Source organism: Podarcis melisellensis, assembly GCF_964234715.1.
Source record: "Podarcis melisellensis genome assembly, chromosome: 1".
Taxonomy (NCBI): Eukaryota; Metazoa; Chordata; class Lepidosauria; order Squamata; family Lacertidae; genus Podarcis; species Podarcis melisellensis.
The window spans coordinates 45,652,494-45,670,463 of NC_138528.1; the positions used below are offsets into that span (position 1 = coordinate 45,652,494).

The 17,970-nt window shown below is 41.1% G+C and overlaps 1 protein-coding gene across 7 annotated transcripts in view; it reads right to left on the bottom strand.

Annotated features, from left to right (window-relative positions):
• The window catches only part of SIPA1L1 (signal induced proliferation associated 1 like 1), a 165,403-nt gene that overhangs the window by 124,086 nt on the left and 23,347 nt on the right, over positions 1-17,970 (bottom strand). For 6 of the 7 annotated variants that reach the window (XM_081889542.1, XM_081889541.1, XM_081889538.1 and 3 more), the window contains exon 2: positions 14,812-14,906. The exons of the other annotated variant lie outside the window; for it this stretch is intronic. The gene's annotated coding sequence lies outside the window, so the exon portion shown is untranslated. The remainder of the gene's footprint in view (positions 1-14,811; positions 14,907-17,970) is intronic. 7 annotated transcript variants of the gene reach the window in all.

Consider the following 17,970-nt stretch of genomic DNA (forward strand, 5'->3'; position numbering starts at 1 on the left):
TCTGCGGGTATCAGCTCCAGCCAGTATGGCCAATGGGTCTGGAATGAAGGAAGCTGTGGTTCACAACATCTGGAGGCCATCGTGCTGGCTACCACTGTAAGTGAAAGATTTCAGAACCAATGTAATGGTTTTATTTAATGAGCTGTCAATGTATGACAATCTACTTAATACATTCCATTGTTAATAATGATATATACTGACTTACAACCAGTAGCATTAGATTTAACTGTTAGTTGCATAACTTTTGTTATATAACTGAAGCTACTGTATACTTAAGTATACAGTATACTTTTTATGCTGCATTTTTAAAAAGGAAATGTAGGTGGCATTTCATCACCCTTTTTTTACATTTTAATTGTGGTACTAGGCAGGGCCAGCCCCCTATTAGCACCATGAGACATCTGTCTTATGCAATGCCTCCGGAGGAGAGGCAGATCAGGCCTCGCAGCCTGCCCACTACAGCTATTTGGCTCGCTGCTGCTGCTGCTGCTTTTGCCAGTCAGCCTTCAGAGCTGCTGTGAGTTTTGCTGCCAGCTGCCGTCCCTGCCTTGCAGACCCACTGCTGGTCCACAGGGTGCCCTGCCTGGTGATGGGTCCCACCTCCTTTCTTCAGGCACCAGAGGCTGTCATTGTCTTCTCCACTTAGCTGCCTGGACAACTGCTTCTAGGTGTACCCTGTGGCTGGTGTAGACGGAGAGGCTCTTGGCAAGGGGAAGAGCACAGGCAGTGTGTATTTGTGGGAAAGGCAATGGGATGCTGATTTTGCTTTCATCACCTTCCCATTTCTTTTTCACCATTAATAGGTGAAAGCAGAAGCAGCTTTTTTAAAAATAGGGGGGTGGCAGAAGATGACAGGTGCAGAGATGGGGAGACAAACCCCCATGATCCGATTCGTGCATGGGTAAAAGAAAGCAAAGAACATAAAATACAAGGTCTCTAATGCAACACCTCCCCTCTTCTTACCTTTGGGCTGAGGGAGCTTTGGGCAACCAAGAAAGAAAAGTTTATAGGAGTTTGTTTCCCTGGGAGGGAAAGAAAAGGAAGTCTAATTCAGATAAGTGGCCATATCCTGCTGCTAGCCTGAGTTCCAGTTTGACAAATGAAATTACTTTTCTTTTTCCCGGGCTAGTTCTTGTTGTGCTTGCCAAATCGTCATTGTCCTCCTCATTCCTTCCCAGCAGGAAATTTCAAACACAGAAATTAATTTATGGCCAAAGGTAGAGTTTCGTTTCATTTCATTTCTCGCTTGCTGGCTTTCTAATACCCCCTTTTCCTTGGAGGGCTGGCTGCTAAACAGGGCAGTCCCATGTAAGTCTACTCAGAAGTATACCCCAGTGAGCAAGTGTGCATAGGATGGCGCTGCACAGCAGCAACTTCTGTTGGGTTGCCATAGGGTGATTAACTGTTCTTTTTTGTTGTTTTGGGAAATGAGTAATTATTAGCCTCATGCAGCACCCTCACGTGTTATCTAGGTAATCCTTGCAACAAACCTACAAGGTAGTTCAGTATCCTCATTATATTGCAAGTGGAAATTCCCTAGTAAGGGTGCTCTAAGCTGCAACTGGACTGAGTTCCTCAGAACAGGAGGAATTCTCATTTCACAGCTTCAGTCTCATAGTAACTCATACTTAAACTAAAACTGATTTACACAATCTGTACATATTTTTAAACATATAGACAGAAATGTTTTGAAGCAGAGAGCAAATGGCGGTCTTTGGGAGGCAGCCCTACCCAAAAATATTTTCTTATGCAAACATAAGCTGGTGCAACAAAGGTGACTGGGGCTTGGGTACTATGACTGGTGGCGGTGGAGGTTGTTGTTGTTTTGTGTGTGTGTACACTATTTGTTGCTTCACCTCTGAAAGGAAAATTTTGTGGGCCCAATACTTGGGACAGTAGAGATTCATTTCTGTTTTTATTTTTGTACAAAATAAAACCCAGCCAGATGCACGGGGTATTATTATTATTATTATTATTATTATTATTATTATTATTATTATTACTATATACCCTTCATCAAACAAGTGAACACAGTGTGGGGTACATAAAATAAAAACAGATTGATTCAACGAAACAGGAATAAAAAAGGAAAGGAATAAAGGATTACATAAAAGCACTATAAAACTCACTAACATTATAACTATTCACACTCCAAGGATCAGTGGCCTATCATTTCAAAATCAACATCATTAAAAGCCTGACTGAAGTAGTAAGCTTTTAGCTGGTGCCATAGGTAAAGAAGAGCGAACATCTCCATCCCCTCAGTAGCCTGGAAGACTCACAACTTAGCCTGCTCATGAGTATTTCCATTGGCAAAGAAGCATGCAGAAGAACAAGATTTTCCAAAGGCTGCTAACACAGTTTCCAAACTGTTTTTAAATTACTCCATTATGATGTAAATTTGCTACGCAATTTACAATTATTAAAATCAAGTTCCTCTTGCTCGTTGTCACCAATTTTACGACCTTGGTTAGGATTCCCATACAAACAATTGTTAGCAGACTGCTAATGTGATGATTTTCCTGTTCTTGGAAAAAATAGCACAGAACAATTTTCTCCCACTTGCAGCAGAGTCAAACAATGCATTTGATGTTGGGCTCATCAGGAGGTCTGTGACTCAAAGTGTTGAATTCCCACGGTTTTGCAAAGTGGGATTTCAAAAACAAGAGTTTTAAAAATCAGTTGCTAAGCGCAAAAAGCAGTGACTTGTTAACTAGGTGTGGGTGTCAGAAAGAGAGGCAGAGACAGAGACACAGAGCGAGTAAGACAAAGAGAGAACTGCACAGAAACTTTTAAGGCAAAAAACCAAAATCTTCCTATTATGTCAGATTTGGGAGGGGGGGCAGGGTCTAGGCTTTGCGGTTTGTGGACTATGGAGAGGAATTGGCAGCATATGGCCTGAAATGTTTTATTTCTGATTATTGTGTGGAGTTTTAGGAGTTGTATTTAAGAATACTGTATGTTCTGGTGCTTATGTATTTTTATTGTATTTAGCTTTATAAGCCAGCTCATGTGGTCATTTTTTCAGAGCAGAAAAATAATATAATTCCATTACTTATTTTTAAAAGGGTGGCAACATATTGCCCTGTAAATTCAACCTGAGCCCCTTGTAATATTTTTGTAGCTAGTAATTATATTGTTCCTGCAGGTCACTTAAAGCAAATGTGTGGCCACATGAATTTCAGCAGTGCACAAAGGGAGGTTGAGCGGCCATAAAAAGTAAATTGCTGCCCACCTTCAGAGCAGCAAAATATATTCAAAAACACAAATGGAATCCCCTACTTTCTACCAACTCTCCTGAACTCACTGAGAAAAAGTGAGAGTTGAGTGAATATTTTGTTCTCCAATTCCCACACCCCAACAACAGCTACTTGAGCTTGAATAAATACAACAATCATATTCATGTTACCTAACATAAAATTATGATTAGGCTTTCTAGTATAAACTTTACAGAGATGTCACTAAAATGAAAGTTCCTCAGTCTATGTTAAATATATGATCTTCAAAAATGCTTGCCTATTTGAACCCCTGAATACTAAAAAGCATCTGCTCAAGCCAACAAACTTAAGTGGACATACCTTCCATATCTCTTGATTTTTAAAAAAGTTTTAAGTTAGGCCTCCAGTCAGCCTCCACGGAAATGCACTGACTACTTGTGCATTTTCTGTTCCTAGCTGTCGAACCGTGCAAATTCTCACCAAGTTAATCAAATCAGCATCACTTTTCGGTAACATCAATAACTGTTAAACAGCAATAGCAGAACGGGAGCTGGCTGGGAGGTAGATACCAACCTTAGCCTCCTCATACCTTTTCTGTTGCATGGTACCTGGTGAATGGCAACCTACTGAAGCAGCCAGAAAGCTTGGCTAGCTAGCCCCACTAAGGGCTTTTGGGAAGCAAAGGGTCCATAGCTGTCAACTTTTCCCTTGTCTTGCGAGGAATCCTATTCAGAATAAGGGAATTTCCCCTTAAAAAAAGGAAACATTGACAGCTATGAAAGGGTCATCTGTGGTGGGATAACCCCTAAAGCAAAGGGTAAAAATCCCTTTGGATCTCTCCTTTGGGGTGTGACGAGGGCAAGGGCATTCCTTGTGGGTGAACAGTTATGGGTGGACCTACTCCTAGATGAGAGATTGGAGCAATGGACAGGCATTGAGAGGGAGAATTTGAGTTTACCTTGCTTTCAAGTGAGAGGTAGAATGATGAGGAGCTGCATCTGTAGTGAGAGCATGAATACAACTCACAAATGCACCTGCAGTGTTATCGCATGGTGATACTGCCATTTTATATTGCTTTATTGTACTTTTACTGTATCTCTCTTTTGTATTACTTTATTGCTTTGGGGGTGGTCTTTGAACCAAATAAGTGGTATATAAAATCACTTTTCAAAAAGCTTGCACTGAATATATTCAACGAAGATGTTATGCAAATTCTATAGCCAGTCAAAACAATAGCACAAAGAATTAAACAGCACTGTTCATTTCATGGTGGTGTCAACATTAAGGTGTAAGATGCCAACATGGTTAGACATTTCACAAACACCACGAAAAGAAACAACTATTGTTAAGATCTTAAATATAGTTACGGTGGTGGTTTCATTTTGGCTTTTGAGATGGGTCAAGCTTTGTGGGTAGAACTGGGAAGTGTGCCACAGTAAGCTTTTTCCATCAATACAACCATTTTTCCACTTCATCTTCCTTCCGAAGAGCAATTGTGGTCTGAACTTGATTCTACAAAGGTTTCTTTCAAAACTAGTATATTTCTTCTTAACTAAAAAATTGCCCCTAAGGAAATGTGGTTACAGCAACTGACAATTTTATCTCCTTTCCAATTTCCCATCATTAATATCCAAATTAACTTCCAAGAGTGAAATTAAAGCACTTACTATTATTAGAAGGGTAAATAAGTTGTATTTCAAAAAGGGAATCATCAGCTGCACCAGCAGACTTCTCTCAAGCAACACTGGATACAACCAAAGTTGCTTATTCTCTTCATCTTTGCATTCAATTCTAGCCTTTATTTATATTTGGCTTTAAATAGAAAAAAATCTACATATTTTTTTTTGGCACCCATCTTTAATTGAAGAGCAGTTTTACAAACTATAGAACGCAGGACTACACAGGAAAAGCACAAGTGTTTTGTGCTTCCTGTTCTTCTGTGTCATCCAGAACGGAGCTCGTGAGAGTTCCATTTTGGACAATGGCGAAGAGCCCAAGAAACAGGAAGCACAAGGCATTTGGGCCTCCTGTTCTAAAAAAAATTATATAATCTCTGAAAATGCTAAGTGCTCTGTTAAAGGAAGGTGTAAGGATCACTGTGCCAGTCAAACAGCCAAAACTGGAATTGCTCCAGTACAGCTACACCCCCTGCACTGGTTTAGCATCTCAAGACACTTCCTCTGAATTGGAACAGTACAAATAATTCAGCTGCAGTGAGAAAGAGATGGGACAATACAGGTGTGCCATGAAATCTAGGTGTGAGCAGGTGGAATAGCACAGCAGGATTCAAGAGCAACAACATTAAGTACAACCTAAAAAGGACAAAAACTCACCTTAAGCTGGTTCACATATACATTTATATTTGATCAGCACATCTCGAGATACTACAGGTAAACACACACAGAATCACATCAACAGTTCACCACTAATACAAATCTCCCCTAGATGTCCACAGATATGTCAAAAGGAAGGTAACAGTGAAAGTGCACTGAAGTCTGAAAGGGAGACTGAGAACTTTTCAGAAGTATGCATTGGCATGCTGCATATTAAAACATAGTTCGCTTTTAACTATAGTTCAATGTGATGTGCAAACCAGGCCCATGAATGTCTACAAACTTTTGCTTGGTATCAAAAGGGCATAAAAAGCCAGTCCATAAAACAAACACAGGATATGTTTTCCATAACAAATCTGAGCCACACAAAATATCCTGAAGAAATAGAGGGGAAATTTGTTTACCACTCATAACATGCCCTATGTAGGTTTGCTAGACGGGACATGATAACAATAAAACCATATCTAAAGGGGGATTAAGTGTATTATTCTAAAATAGCTTGCTGTCTGCAATGCAAGCAAAAAGAAAAAATCCTGAATGACTTTTTTGGCCTGTCTTTCAGCTGAAGGCAGATGTTCAGCACACATAGCATCTGTTAACTAGCCCAAGGTTTGGTGCCTCTCTCATAGCTGTCTCATTAAGTCCTGCTGTGCCTGCTCCATGTCATAAGGATACCTAGGGGACATTTATGAATGGGGGAAGGGTGTTTATTGTCCAAAAAATTAGGGCTGCTCCATACACGTTTGCATGTTCATAATCCTTTTACATGTTCTTACATTTTTATATGTTTTTATTTTCTTTTTGATAGTACTGTTTTATCACTTTGTTGCTTGTCACCCTGGGCTCCTTTTGGAGAAAAGGCAAAACAGAAATTTAAAACAACAATAATACATCTGTACAGACAAATATCATGTAAAGGACCCCTGGAAAGTTAAGTCCAGTTGAAGGCGACTATGGGGTGCAGCGGTCATCTCACTTCAGGCCGAGGGGGCCGGCGTTTGTCCACAGACAGCTTTCCAGGTAATGTGGCCAGCATGAAACATGGAACACCATGATGGAAGCCAGAGCGCACAGAAATGCTGTTTACCTTCGCACCACAGGAGTACCTAATTATCTACTTTCAAACTGCTAGGTTGGCAGAAGCTGGGACAGAGCAACGGGAGCTCACTCTGTCGCACAGATTTGAACCGCCAACCTTCCAATCAGCAAGCCCAAGAGGCTCAGTGGTTTAGACTACAGCACCACCTGCTCACTCACAAACATCATGTACACATGTGACATACGTGTTGTGCAGATATGCAGAAGAGAACTAAGACTAGCTTCAGTTTCCTGCTATATATTTAATATAACTAATATGAAAGTGCTTTCAGTACTTTATTTTTTTACTGCTAGGACATAGGCTAAACCCAGGAATATTAATGTTTTTCTGGGTACTTTTTGTTATATGTATGTCTAACTCCTAAAAACTTACTGCATACTTAAAGTATGTTAACTTGAAGAATTGCTGCACCTTTTCCATACAACACTGAGCAATAAAACTTAACATGAAATGGAACATTATCTGGAACGTTGTCAAACACTCTACACTAAGAGAATGCTATCTAGAATGGTGGTTCCCAACCTGTGGGACTGCAGAGTTATCCCAAGGGAGCCACAAAGCTTTGCATGCAATGCTTCGCCAGCCAATGTTTGGTTTTCATCTGCCACCCACTGCTATGAGCAAGGCATGTATGGATTTTGCAGACCAAGCAGAAGCTTGTTTTACCTGTTCCTCATTAGAACTGAACTCCCTTTCAACAAGAAAAGCATGGAGTGAGTGGCCAGACAAAAGGCACTCCTAACAACAGCTGCTACCTAGCCATCTAGAAGCAGAGGGGCATTTCCAAGTTGCAAACTTGACTTTAACTCTTCCAAAATAGGATACTGTATACACATACTCCCAGATCACTGGAATCCTTAAGCAACAGGACCTCCATTGTCCCTAAATTAAGTTTTAACTTGCTTGACCTCATCCAATCCCAAACAGTGGCAAAACACAGAGTTCAGAACCGACACTGAGTCCCTGATACCAGGAAAATATTTGTGAATAGACTAATTTCTCTCTCAGTCTGTTACAGCTCCCTCCCACCTATTTCATTTCTGTACGTAATGTGAATGCCCTCCAAACAGATAAAGAGACATTCTACTGGTGTATCACAAAAAAGGCCTGATTCCAGGTAGTCTGTAGCTACTAATAACCTTTCCAATTGTACAAGACACACTATCTAAAATCCCCAATTTAAATACTGCTCACATTACATTACATTTCACTTACACCTCAGCCAAAGGACTACTTAAACCAAGTGTTTTGAGGTGCCTGAAAGTAAAGAGTTTTACAACTAGAAAAATATGGTGCTTGATGACAAGCATCAGTCAATTTTGTGTGTCACCCACTTTGAAAATGGATGTCAAACTAGTATACAATTATGGAATGTAGAATTGTGCTCTGAACATATACCTCATTCTGGTGTCTCAAATAAGCTGGTTAAAACTAGAGGCCTCAATTCACCCAGCTTTCCAAATATTGAATTGAACTTTGCACCTCCACATTATCTGTCTCTACAGCACAACGGCTAACAGACTGAGTCACTGGTTATGTACTACTACATCAACATTAGAATATCATCAGCAATGCTAGCTTTGTCTATTCAGTACAATTCATACAGCCATTAGTGAGCTGTGAGATGATTTATGGAAGTCGCGTTGTAATGGATATGCATGAAATCTGGTCTTGTGAATGAGTTCGTGCATCACTGACTGAGCATGATTCATGCTCCCCTGTGGCCAAGCAAGCATGAGAGAAAGGAAACCAAGCAGACCTCTAGCATGAGCCAGCACACTGCAAAGTTTAGCCTCACAATTATCAGAATGCCTCCTGAACTGTGTATGGCCAGACTCCACCCCTTTTATAAGAGAATCTGTGCATACCATTTAGCAACAGCCATCTCTGCTTGTGATGAGTGATTTGGTGGGGTGTTGGAAGAGACAATTTAAGTTTATTTTCTACGTTTGAAGGTGGAGTGTTGTATTATAATTCAAATGATATATGTTTTGTACATAGGAAGGGAATAAGGAAGATAAATAAACCATATTGGTATTTGTGCATCTTTTCCCCTTTTCTTGTTAACATATCACCCAATTTTATTACTATAAATAAAAACACATCTTGAGATTCTTTATCTCATTTGCTTGTTTTTCTGAATCATTAAGTTTTGTGTATCTTCACTATATGAATTCTCTCGGTCTTAGTAAAATCTTTCTACGTCGTTGTAATGTCTTTAATTTCTCTTCGCAAATATATTCCTTTAATTTGGAACAGTTTATAGTTGACCACCATATATTTCAACAGTTTCACCATCAGAAGTCATCTTTTTGTATTTACATTTTTCATTTCTGGGCTCATTTGGGAAGAAGGGCAGTATATAAATTTAATAAATAAAGTAACATAAAAATAAAATTCTCTTCATTTCCTAAATTATTTTTTTTCCTGATTATGGGCTGTAGTGCAACAGGAAACTCCACTTCCTCCACCTGCACATACCTCCACACCACCCCCAATCTGCTCTGAAGGGCTGAGTGAACTCCCAGAACATATTTAGGAGACGCTTGGTCATCATCACAGAGCACTTCCCACCATTTACCGTAGGTTCCAATCATAACCTGACCTGCCTCAATGTCCACCACACCACAATGTATGCATCCTCCGATCAGAATCAGAAGAATCTTTATTTGCATCAACCACTAGCCATAGCAATTTTATATAAAATAAAATGTACTGAAGATAAGAGGTAAAAACGTAACTATACAAAATACATTATGGAGGTTTACACCAATAATCAAATACAGTGGAACCTCTATTTGCGACCATAATCTGTTCTGGAGGTTCGTCCGGAGGTCGAAATGGGTCGCTGGGAGAGGTGCCATTGTGCACAGGTGTGGGCGGTGATTGCCCGCTTCTGCCCATGCACAAACGCAATTGCTGCTCCTGTGTGAACAGCGGCAAACCCACCAGTTACTTCTGGGTTTGCCGCGGTCGCAACTTGAAACGACCATAGGAAGAGGCGGTGGTAAGTGGAGGTTTGACTGTAATAGATCTTATCCTTCTGTCATCCAGGGCAGGTATCCCAGGACTTGTTTTAACCCAAACATGCATTTCAGGACCCATTTCTTAATTAATCTTTCACCATATATTTGCATGATGGTAGTAGTCTTGTTGTGACCCACCTTGAATCAGGCTGCAACCCGCTAGTGGGTCCCAACTGACCAGCTGAAGACCAGTGTTCTTTAATGCAAGCCTTGTGTGTCCAGTAATAATATATCCAATGCATCATGGCGTTCAGCCAGCTATACTGCCTGCAGCAAAACTGATTTGCTGGCCTCCTTTTCACCCAACACCAGGATTGTATATCCAGAGGTGAACCAATTGTGAATGAAAAGGCCAGGCTACATTGGAAGGAGAGACACGCCTGAGACTGCTTGCCTAACACCAGCTTGAGAAAGTGGCTGTGTGCGTTAGCTATATAGCCACATATTATTTCAATTATATGAATCATTTGAATTACATAATTTAAAATACACAAGACCAAATAGTTGCTATACATGTTCAGAAGCCATCTTGAGCTAATGTTTATCAAATATCAAAACGTGACACACAGGCACACAAAGCTTACTTGGCAACTGCTAGTTAGGGCGTAACCAAAGAGAGACTTAACAACAAGTGTTATTTCTCCATGACCTGACCCTTAAAGTGCTATGTTTCTGCCAGCCCAATCAACTGTAACACAGCTGACATGGCTGGAACACTCTGAGGATTAGGCCACACAAACATTTCCAGTTCTACTGTTCTGATGGGTGCAGCAAGTTGCAACAAATTCAGAATTACATCACAGGACTGAGAGAACTGTTCCTGGGATAGCCATGAGGCACACCTGGCCTATCACATTATTGGATCAGTTACTCTGCTGGTCATTGCCAGAGCCTTATGTGCCTCCAAAGAAATGAGCTTCATCATAAAGAGTTCTGCTTTAACGAGAAGCAGCTGGTTTTCAACTGGGAGTAAAACCCCAACATTAACACATATTTGTCTGTAATTGTAATTGCCTCATAATGGAAGAACTGCAGGTATCAATCTGTTTATTAGGATTGGGAAGGGAAGGTGGGAGAGACTCATTCCATTCAGTTCCATTGACAGAAAGTAACTTAGGATCCAAGCCATAGAAAGCTCTGTGCTCAAACAGCAGTTTCCATAAGGCTCTATGAGTCTTGCATGTGACAATCCTCGCTCACCAACTACCTCCACTCAGCGCTTCAGAGCACACTATGGCCCAGCAGGGTTATTCAATAGCAGTTGATGCCCTGCTGTGTTGCCAACTCTGCCCCAGGATTCAGATGTGCAGAAGAGCTAAAGAAGCATGAGAGGAGTGCCATACATGGGGGGCCAGGGGAAGAGCCAGAAATGGGAGGATGCTACAGATATTCAAAAGAGCAATGGCTGCTATTGAATGGGCCTACAGCAGGGATGACTAGACTCTGCCCCCCCAAGATGTTGCTGGACTAGACCCCCCCCCCCAAGATGTTGCTGGGCTACAACTCTCATTAGCCCCGGACAGCACAACCACTAGTCCAGATTGATGTAAATTATAGTCTAGCAACTGCCCTACAATGTCACAACATGCTCAAAACAAAAAAAAAAAATCCTTCCTGTAGCACCTTAAAGACCAACTAAGTTAGTTCTTGGTATGAGCTTTCGTGTGCATGCACACTTCTTCAGAAGTGTGTATCTGAAGAAGTGTGCATGCACACGAAAGCTCATACCAAGAACTAACTTAGTTGGTCTTTAAGGTGCTACAGGAAGGATTTTTTTTTGTTTTGTTTTGACTATGGCAGACCAACACGGCTACCTATCCGTAACTACAACATGCTCAGTGAAGTTTTGTGGGAAGAACTGGTGGGGTTGGAAAAGTTTATCTGTAGGAGTCCCTCCATGAGCACAAGGTGCAATATTGCTCCCATAGTAAAGTAACTTTAAAACATCATTATGTAAAATTTAAAAAGAGAAGGAAAAATAGATCTTAGCCCTTTACATGAAGGTACTTTGGTAAAACATAAAACGTTAACTTTAAAATAGTCCATTGTTTCTCTTGCAACATGCCTCCATTGTTTACAATCAGGTTTTTTTGTGTTGTGCTTAGTCTAAACTACTTCCCTGAAGGATGCGCTTAAGTTGCTAAAATAATACATTTGACACTCAACACACCACCTTCTGCACCTTTCAAAAATGTGATGCTTCCCCCTCAAAACATCCTTTGCTATTGCAGGTGCCACATGAGATGCAGTTTGTACAGGTACCCTGGGCAACTATCACTTGTTGCTTGTAATGTTAACATAAACTATTCATAAAATGCCTAAAAGAAACAAGGTAATGTGCAATACAAAAACATAGAATAAAGAGAAAGAAAACCCTGCTGGCCAGCCTCACAATTATATTGTGACAAGTAGCACTACTCTCCTTTGTCAATCCCAAACTTAACTTCATTCACATTCTTCTGTGGCTGTTTACTCTCCCACTGCAAAACTCCAGCACTAGTGTGTTCATTCAATATCTTTTCTTCCACGTGGCAAAGAGTAACAGATCGAAACATAGGGATGCCATATTTCAAACAGTGAAAACCTGGACAGAAAAGTTGCTGAGCTTTTTTTCTTTATGCCAAATCTACTGAGCTTTTTTAAGCTTTGCCAAAAACTGTTGAGCTTTCTGGGCAAAATTGCTTTTTAAAAAACACCATTTTTAGCAATTTTTATGGAAAAACAGCAATAACAGCACTGCCAACATGGGCTGCCAAAAGTCCAGATTGTACCAGACATTTTTTACGATTTCCGCCCGGGCACTGCTGCCAACTACAGTATTCCAAATATGTCCAGGAAAATCCGGACGTATGGCAACCCTATCGAAAACTGCCTGCCCCAAAGCTCATTCCTCTTTACTATGAGGGGCAGAATGTTGCCCTTGGATCAAGGCTTGTGGGAGATGAGTGTAAAGTCCCTGAGGGGACTGAGTGCTGTAAAATAAAGACATTTACAATGCAGTTTGTTCTTATATGAAGAATCTTGAGTATACAATGGAGCATCTCTTGCAGATATCTGCAAAATAACATGCTGGTTTATTTGTGTCTTTATATCACAATGTAGCTCTGAAGCTCTTCAGAGATGACTTACATACAGGCTATGTAATCAGTCTTGTACTCAAAGCACATAATCCAACAGATTATGCAACTGAATAGCTGTAGTAGCCTGAAGGTATTTTATGCTTGAAACACCAAAGCATCTGCAGAGATATCCTTTAAGTCACAGTATCTCTTAACCTCAGTGTAACCACTACATGAGCTAACTTGTTAGGACTAAAACAAGACAGATAAAAAGATCAGATTAAAGAAGATCAAAAGCACCAGTATTCACCCTGAAAAACAAAACTCATTCAGTTCTTTTATGCAATGAAGTTTCAGCCATTTGTCTAGAAGAGTCTTTATAAAGGCAGAATCTGACCCAGTGTGGAAGGGAGAGAAATTCAAGATCCATAAAATGTAGACTATAAGAGCCAAAGCAGACTGGTTCTGGTGACTAAAACATCATGTAATTGATGGCTGAGCATATAATACCTTCAAAGATGTTACATAACTTAGAAAAATGGGCATGGGGCAAAGATATCGCTGCATCAAGATCACCAGTTCCAGACAAGTCTCAGCTCCATGCAATATTAGCTCCATCTGGTATGTTATTTGAAGGCTCTACGAAAATAGTTAATCTCATTCCATTTCCATATGTTCAACATATTTTTATCTACCACAACCAGCATACTGACTGTAAACCAAAGGATTAGCCACTGTTTAAATGTTTTTAGTTCTCCTTTCTCAAGATTGCCCTCAGAACAAGAATAAAATCAGCTAATGGCAGCAAGTATCAGTCTGCATTCCCACTGATTTTTACTTTAGAGAAAGGCTGTATTTCAGTGGTAGAGCGCATGCTTTTTTGTTCAGACGATCTCGAGTGTGATCTCCTGCATCTCCAGGTAGGTCTGGAAAAGAACCCTTCCTAAAACTCTGGAGAACCGCTGACCACCAGTGCAAGCAATACTGAGATAGATGGAACAATGATCTAACTTGATAAAAGACAACTTTCTAAACTGTAGCTCACTCCATCACACATTACACTAATCCTCTGTTTAGAAATGTTTTATTAAAAATGAGTAATTTTTTTCTGTTTCCAAACCAGTAAAGCGCTGCTGATTTAAATTAACCATTTATTTAATGCTTCTGTTACAAAAAACTTGCCTTGGTGTTCATCTAAGCAGCCAGCAATGTAAGCTCTCTACAGAGAGGAAACCAACATTCAGCAGTTGGTTCAAAATCAGCAGCTGCTCAGTAGCTTAAAAGGAACCTTAGTGGCTCAGGTTTTGTTCCCATTGACCATGACTGATAGACAGCATTTAGGTTTAACTTATTCCTCTTCCTCTGAAGAATCAGTGATTTCTATTCAAAGAGACCAGTGTCACAAGCAAGCCACCACTGGGTATCTACCCTTAGGTTGTAGCCCTGGTCAAACAGCAGCATCTGTATACATTAAGCACCAATATGAGTGGGAACGAAGCAAGCTATAGTTCTGGACTAAGAAGGGTTAGGGTTAGAAGAGTGAAGACACAAAACTATATTATTATTATTATTAACTGGTTGTAGGGGAGGAAGAAAGAGGACGAGTGCAGGAACCCAAGGGTCACCCAAACTCATTCATGACAACCACAATTCCTGACCACAGCAAGTTGTTATGGGAAGTGGGCTTATAAACTAGGTATCTATGACGAAAAAGAAATGTGTTTGCTTTGACTATACAAAAAAGCAAGTCTTTAAACCTTATTCAGGATCTTTCTCCTTCCTCTAAAACCCCTTTGCAATGCCCTATACATCTGAAATGCAACTCCTTACCTCACTTAATTCCAAAAAGAAAAAATCAAAAGTAACTACAAAGCCAAACATGGCTTTGGAATTTGGGGCTGTCCATTCCACCAATAATAATAATAGTAATAATTTTATTATTTATACCCCGCCCATCTGATTGGATTTCCCCAGCCACTCTGGGCGGCTTACAGCATATATAAAAAACTGTAAAACATTTCCTGATACAGGGCTGCCTTCAGACACATTGTGCTTCTTCAAAGTTTATATTCTTACCTCAAGTTTTGTTTGTCTGATCACTCGTTAACATAATTGAAGTTCCTATTCCTTTTGTCAGCATCACTGTACAATATACCCAGGGAGCATTTCAGCTGTAAAATACAGGGGGACAAAGAAAAGAGAAAGATTATTTTATAACCATGTATGAAATGGTTTGACCTCGTAGTAAATTCTGACCTTTAGAACAACCCTTATAGTACACTACCACCCTTTTCTATAGTGTTAAACTCATTTTCACTACACCATAAATATACATTAATGGGGGTGTTACTGGCTTTTGCCTTAAACATGTCCCTAGCACCTTGACTCTAAAATCTCAAGTTGCTTGAGAAAGTATAAAAGGAAAAGCATACGAAAGCTAGTTGCAAGGGTGTACTTCCTATCTCTCATATCTGCATGAAGTTCTTTCCCCCCTTCAGGTCCATTCACAATGTTCCTTAATGAAACAGAGGGCGGAATTGAGGGGAGAAGATCCAAAAACGCCTCTTCTTCGCTGTAATAGCCCAGCGTGCAGAATGCTCACACATGCATGCCATGGGGTGGAATGACTGGACTCTTGTACTGTATATAGCAGGGGTCGGCAAATTTTTAAAGCGGTGGGCCGGTCTATTGTCCCTCAGACCTTGTGGCGGGTTGGAAAAGCAGCACGGGGGGGGGGGGCTGGAAGAAGCGGTGAGGGGGGCAAGTAGTCCTCCTCCCCACCCCCAGCTGCTGCTGCCGCCACCACCACCACCACTGCTTCTCGTGGGTAAGCAGAGTGAGTTCATCCGCTCCGCTCTTTGGCCCACGGGAGCACCACGGCAGTGGCGGAGGGACAATGAATGGCGCAAAAGGGCTGCTTCCGGAGAGGGGCTGCTTAAAATGGCGATCAGCCAGCCCAGCCACCTTCCTCCTCTAGGCAGGGTGGGGAGAAGCCAGGAGGAGGGAGAGTGTGTGGGAGGGAGGGGGGGAATGGAATGGAATGGCACGGGGGGGGGGAATGGTGCAACCCAAACGAACAGAATCCCCACGCCGATCCACAAACAGTCCACAGGCCAGATCCTGAAGGCAATTGGGCCTGATCTGGCCTATAGGCCTTAGTTTGCTGACCCCTGGTCTATAGGAATCTCATGTGTAAGTGCTGTCTTCACAGCAGGCTGGATTACACCAAATACAAATGCCAACATCTTAATACTGTATATTTTTGTTTTTTCTCAAAGATGGGCAGATTAGAATCGAATCAGGAACGTTTTTTTTTCTATATCTAATTTAAACAGTCAGTTGCTTTGCCACAAGAGATTAATTTTTATAGCAACATTGATTATGTTTCAGGAGGCTCAAGCAAGAAAAGATGAGCCCTTGAACTAGTTTCTGTGTCCTGGAAGATTTACATCTGTTAAGCTGCAGGAGAGGGGCTATAGCTTGTGTTGCTCACATGATTTTCACGCAAAACGCCATAGGTACTATCCTGGGTCACAACTGAAACTTTGCCAGTCAGTGTCAACAGTACTGACACTAGATGTATTAATGATCTGTCTCAGTTATTAGGCAGCTTCTTGAGTACTACTATTTCCTGCAAAAATGACTGGACTGGGTGGTAAATTGGCTGCTGAAATAAACACCTTTATTCAAATTATATCCAACAGGAGAACTGACATGGCGGAAAACAAGTGAATAATAATATTTTTTAATATATTTATTTATTTTATATGGAAATTTCTATCCTACCCTTCTGGCACAACTCAGCACAGCATACAGTAACTTAAAATCACATCAACACCACCCACTTCACTGCCCCACTGAAAACATAACAAAAGCGAAGACCAAACACATAATCCAACCTTTACACAAAGCTGCTGATACTTAGCAGGCAAAAGCCTGCTAAAAAAAGAATGTATTTACCAACAGGCAGGTGGGGAGGGGAAGGCTACATGTTTCAAGAAACAAGATACAGTACTGTATTCCATAACATTGGTGAAGCCGCTGAGAAGGCCCTATCAAGTGCTGCTCTCAACCATGCTCCCATCAACCATGCCTCCACCCCAGGTTGAACACAGAGAAGGGCATCTCCTTCTGATACTACTATGGAAGGAAGTAGCTCCTCCGCTATTGTGGGCCTAAGCTATTTAAAGCTTTAAAGAGAATCACTGAAGTTTCAATTTGTTACCAGAAACAACTAGCAACCAGTGCAGACATTGCCAGATAGGTGTTAAGACAGACCTACTGCTACATTCTGAGAAGTTCAGCAGAACCCATAGGGATGTACTCCCTCTGTCTAGTTCCCAGTGGAGGTTGTCTACAAAGTCAACCAAAGCTGCTTTGGTTCCAACTTCAGGCATGAAGCCAGATTGAAATGGATCATAATCCATTTTATCCAAGAGACTGATATTCTACTATGCCTTCGTGTACCTTGCCAAAAATGGTAAACTTGAGACTGGTTGGTAATTGTCCAACATGATGGGGGGTTTAGAGGGGACCGTTTCATCAGGGGGTTATAGGTAGTTAGGAACTCTTTTTACATAAGTCAGCGCTCCTATGAAGGTTCCTGTCAGTCTGAAGACAGGTTCAAGCATTCAAGATCTGTCAATGACAAAAGGACCGTACACTGCCCCTCCATACCTCTTGTTCAGAACTAAAACAGTACAAAATTCAAGCCCAAAGTATATCCTGCTATGTGAAGGAGTCCCGATATAATTTGGGATAGCCCCACAGTTGCTGTGGAGGGCAGAAAGTCCTGAGCGACTTCCAACAAGGTGGTCTTTGCATGGATGTCAAAGTCACTCACTAACAACAGGCTGGGAAACTCCAACAACATGGGAAACTACCCTAGCTAGGTCACATAAAGAGCCTGTTATACAACAGAATCTCCCTTCTGTGCCAGCCACCTACCTCAAGAACAAACACTCAATGATTCAAACAGGGCACTAGGTCAGGGTGGATGGAATCATGATAGACCACAGCAATTCTGCCTCCTTGCCTGCCCATACATGCAGAGCCTCAGCTGATGGCTGTACAGAGAAACCTGGTACAGAGAGATAAAATACGTTTACCCATCCACTTCTTCCAACCATGGCTCTGCAATACATTCTAGGTCAGATCCTGGGAGGTCATATTTTACCACGTACTGACATGGCATTCGAAAACACCACCTCCAGACTGGAAGGATTGCCACCATAC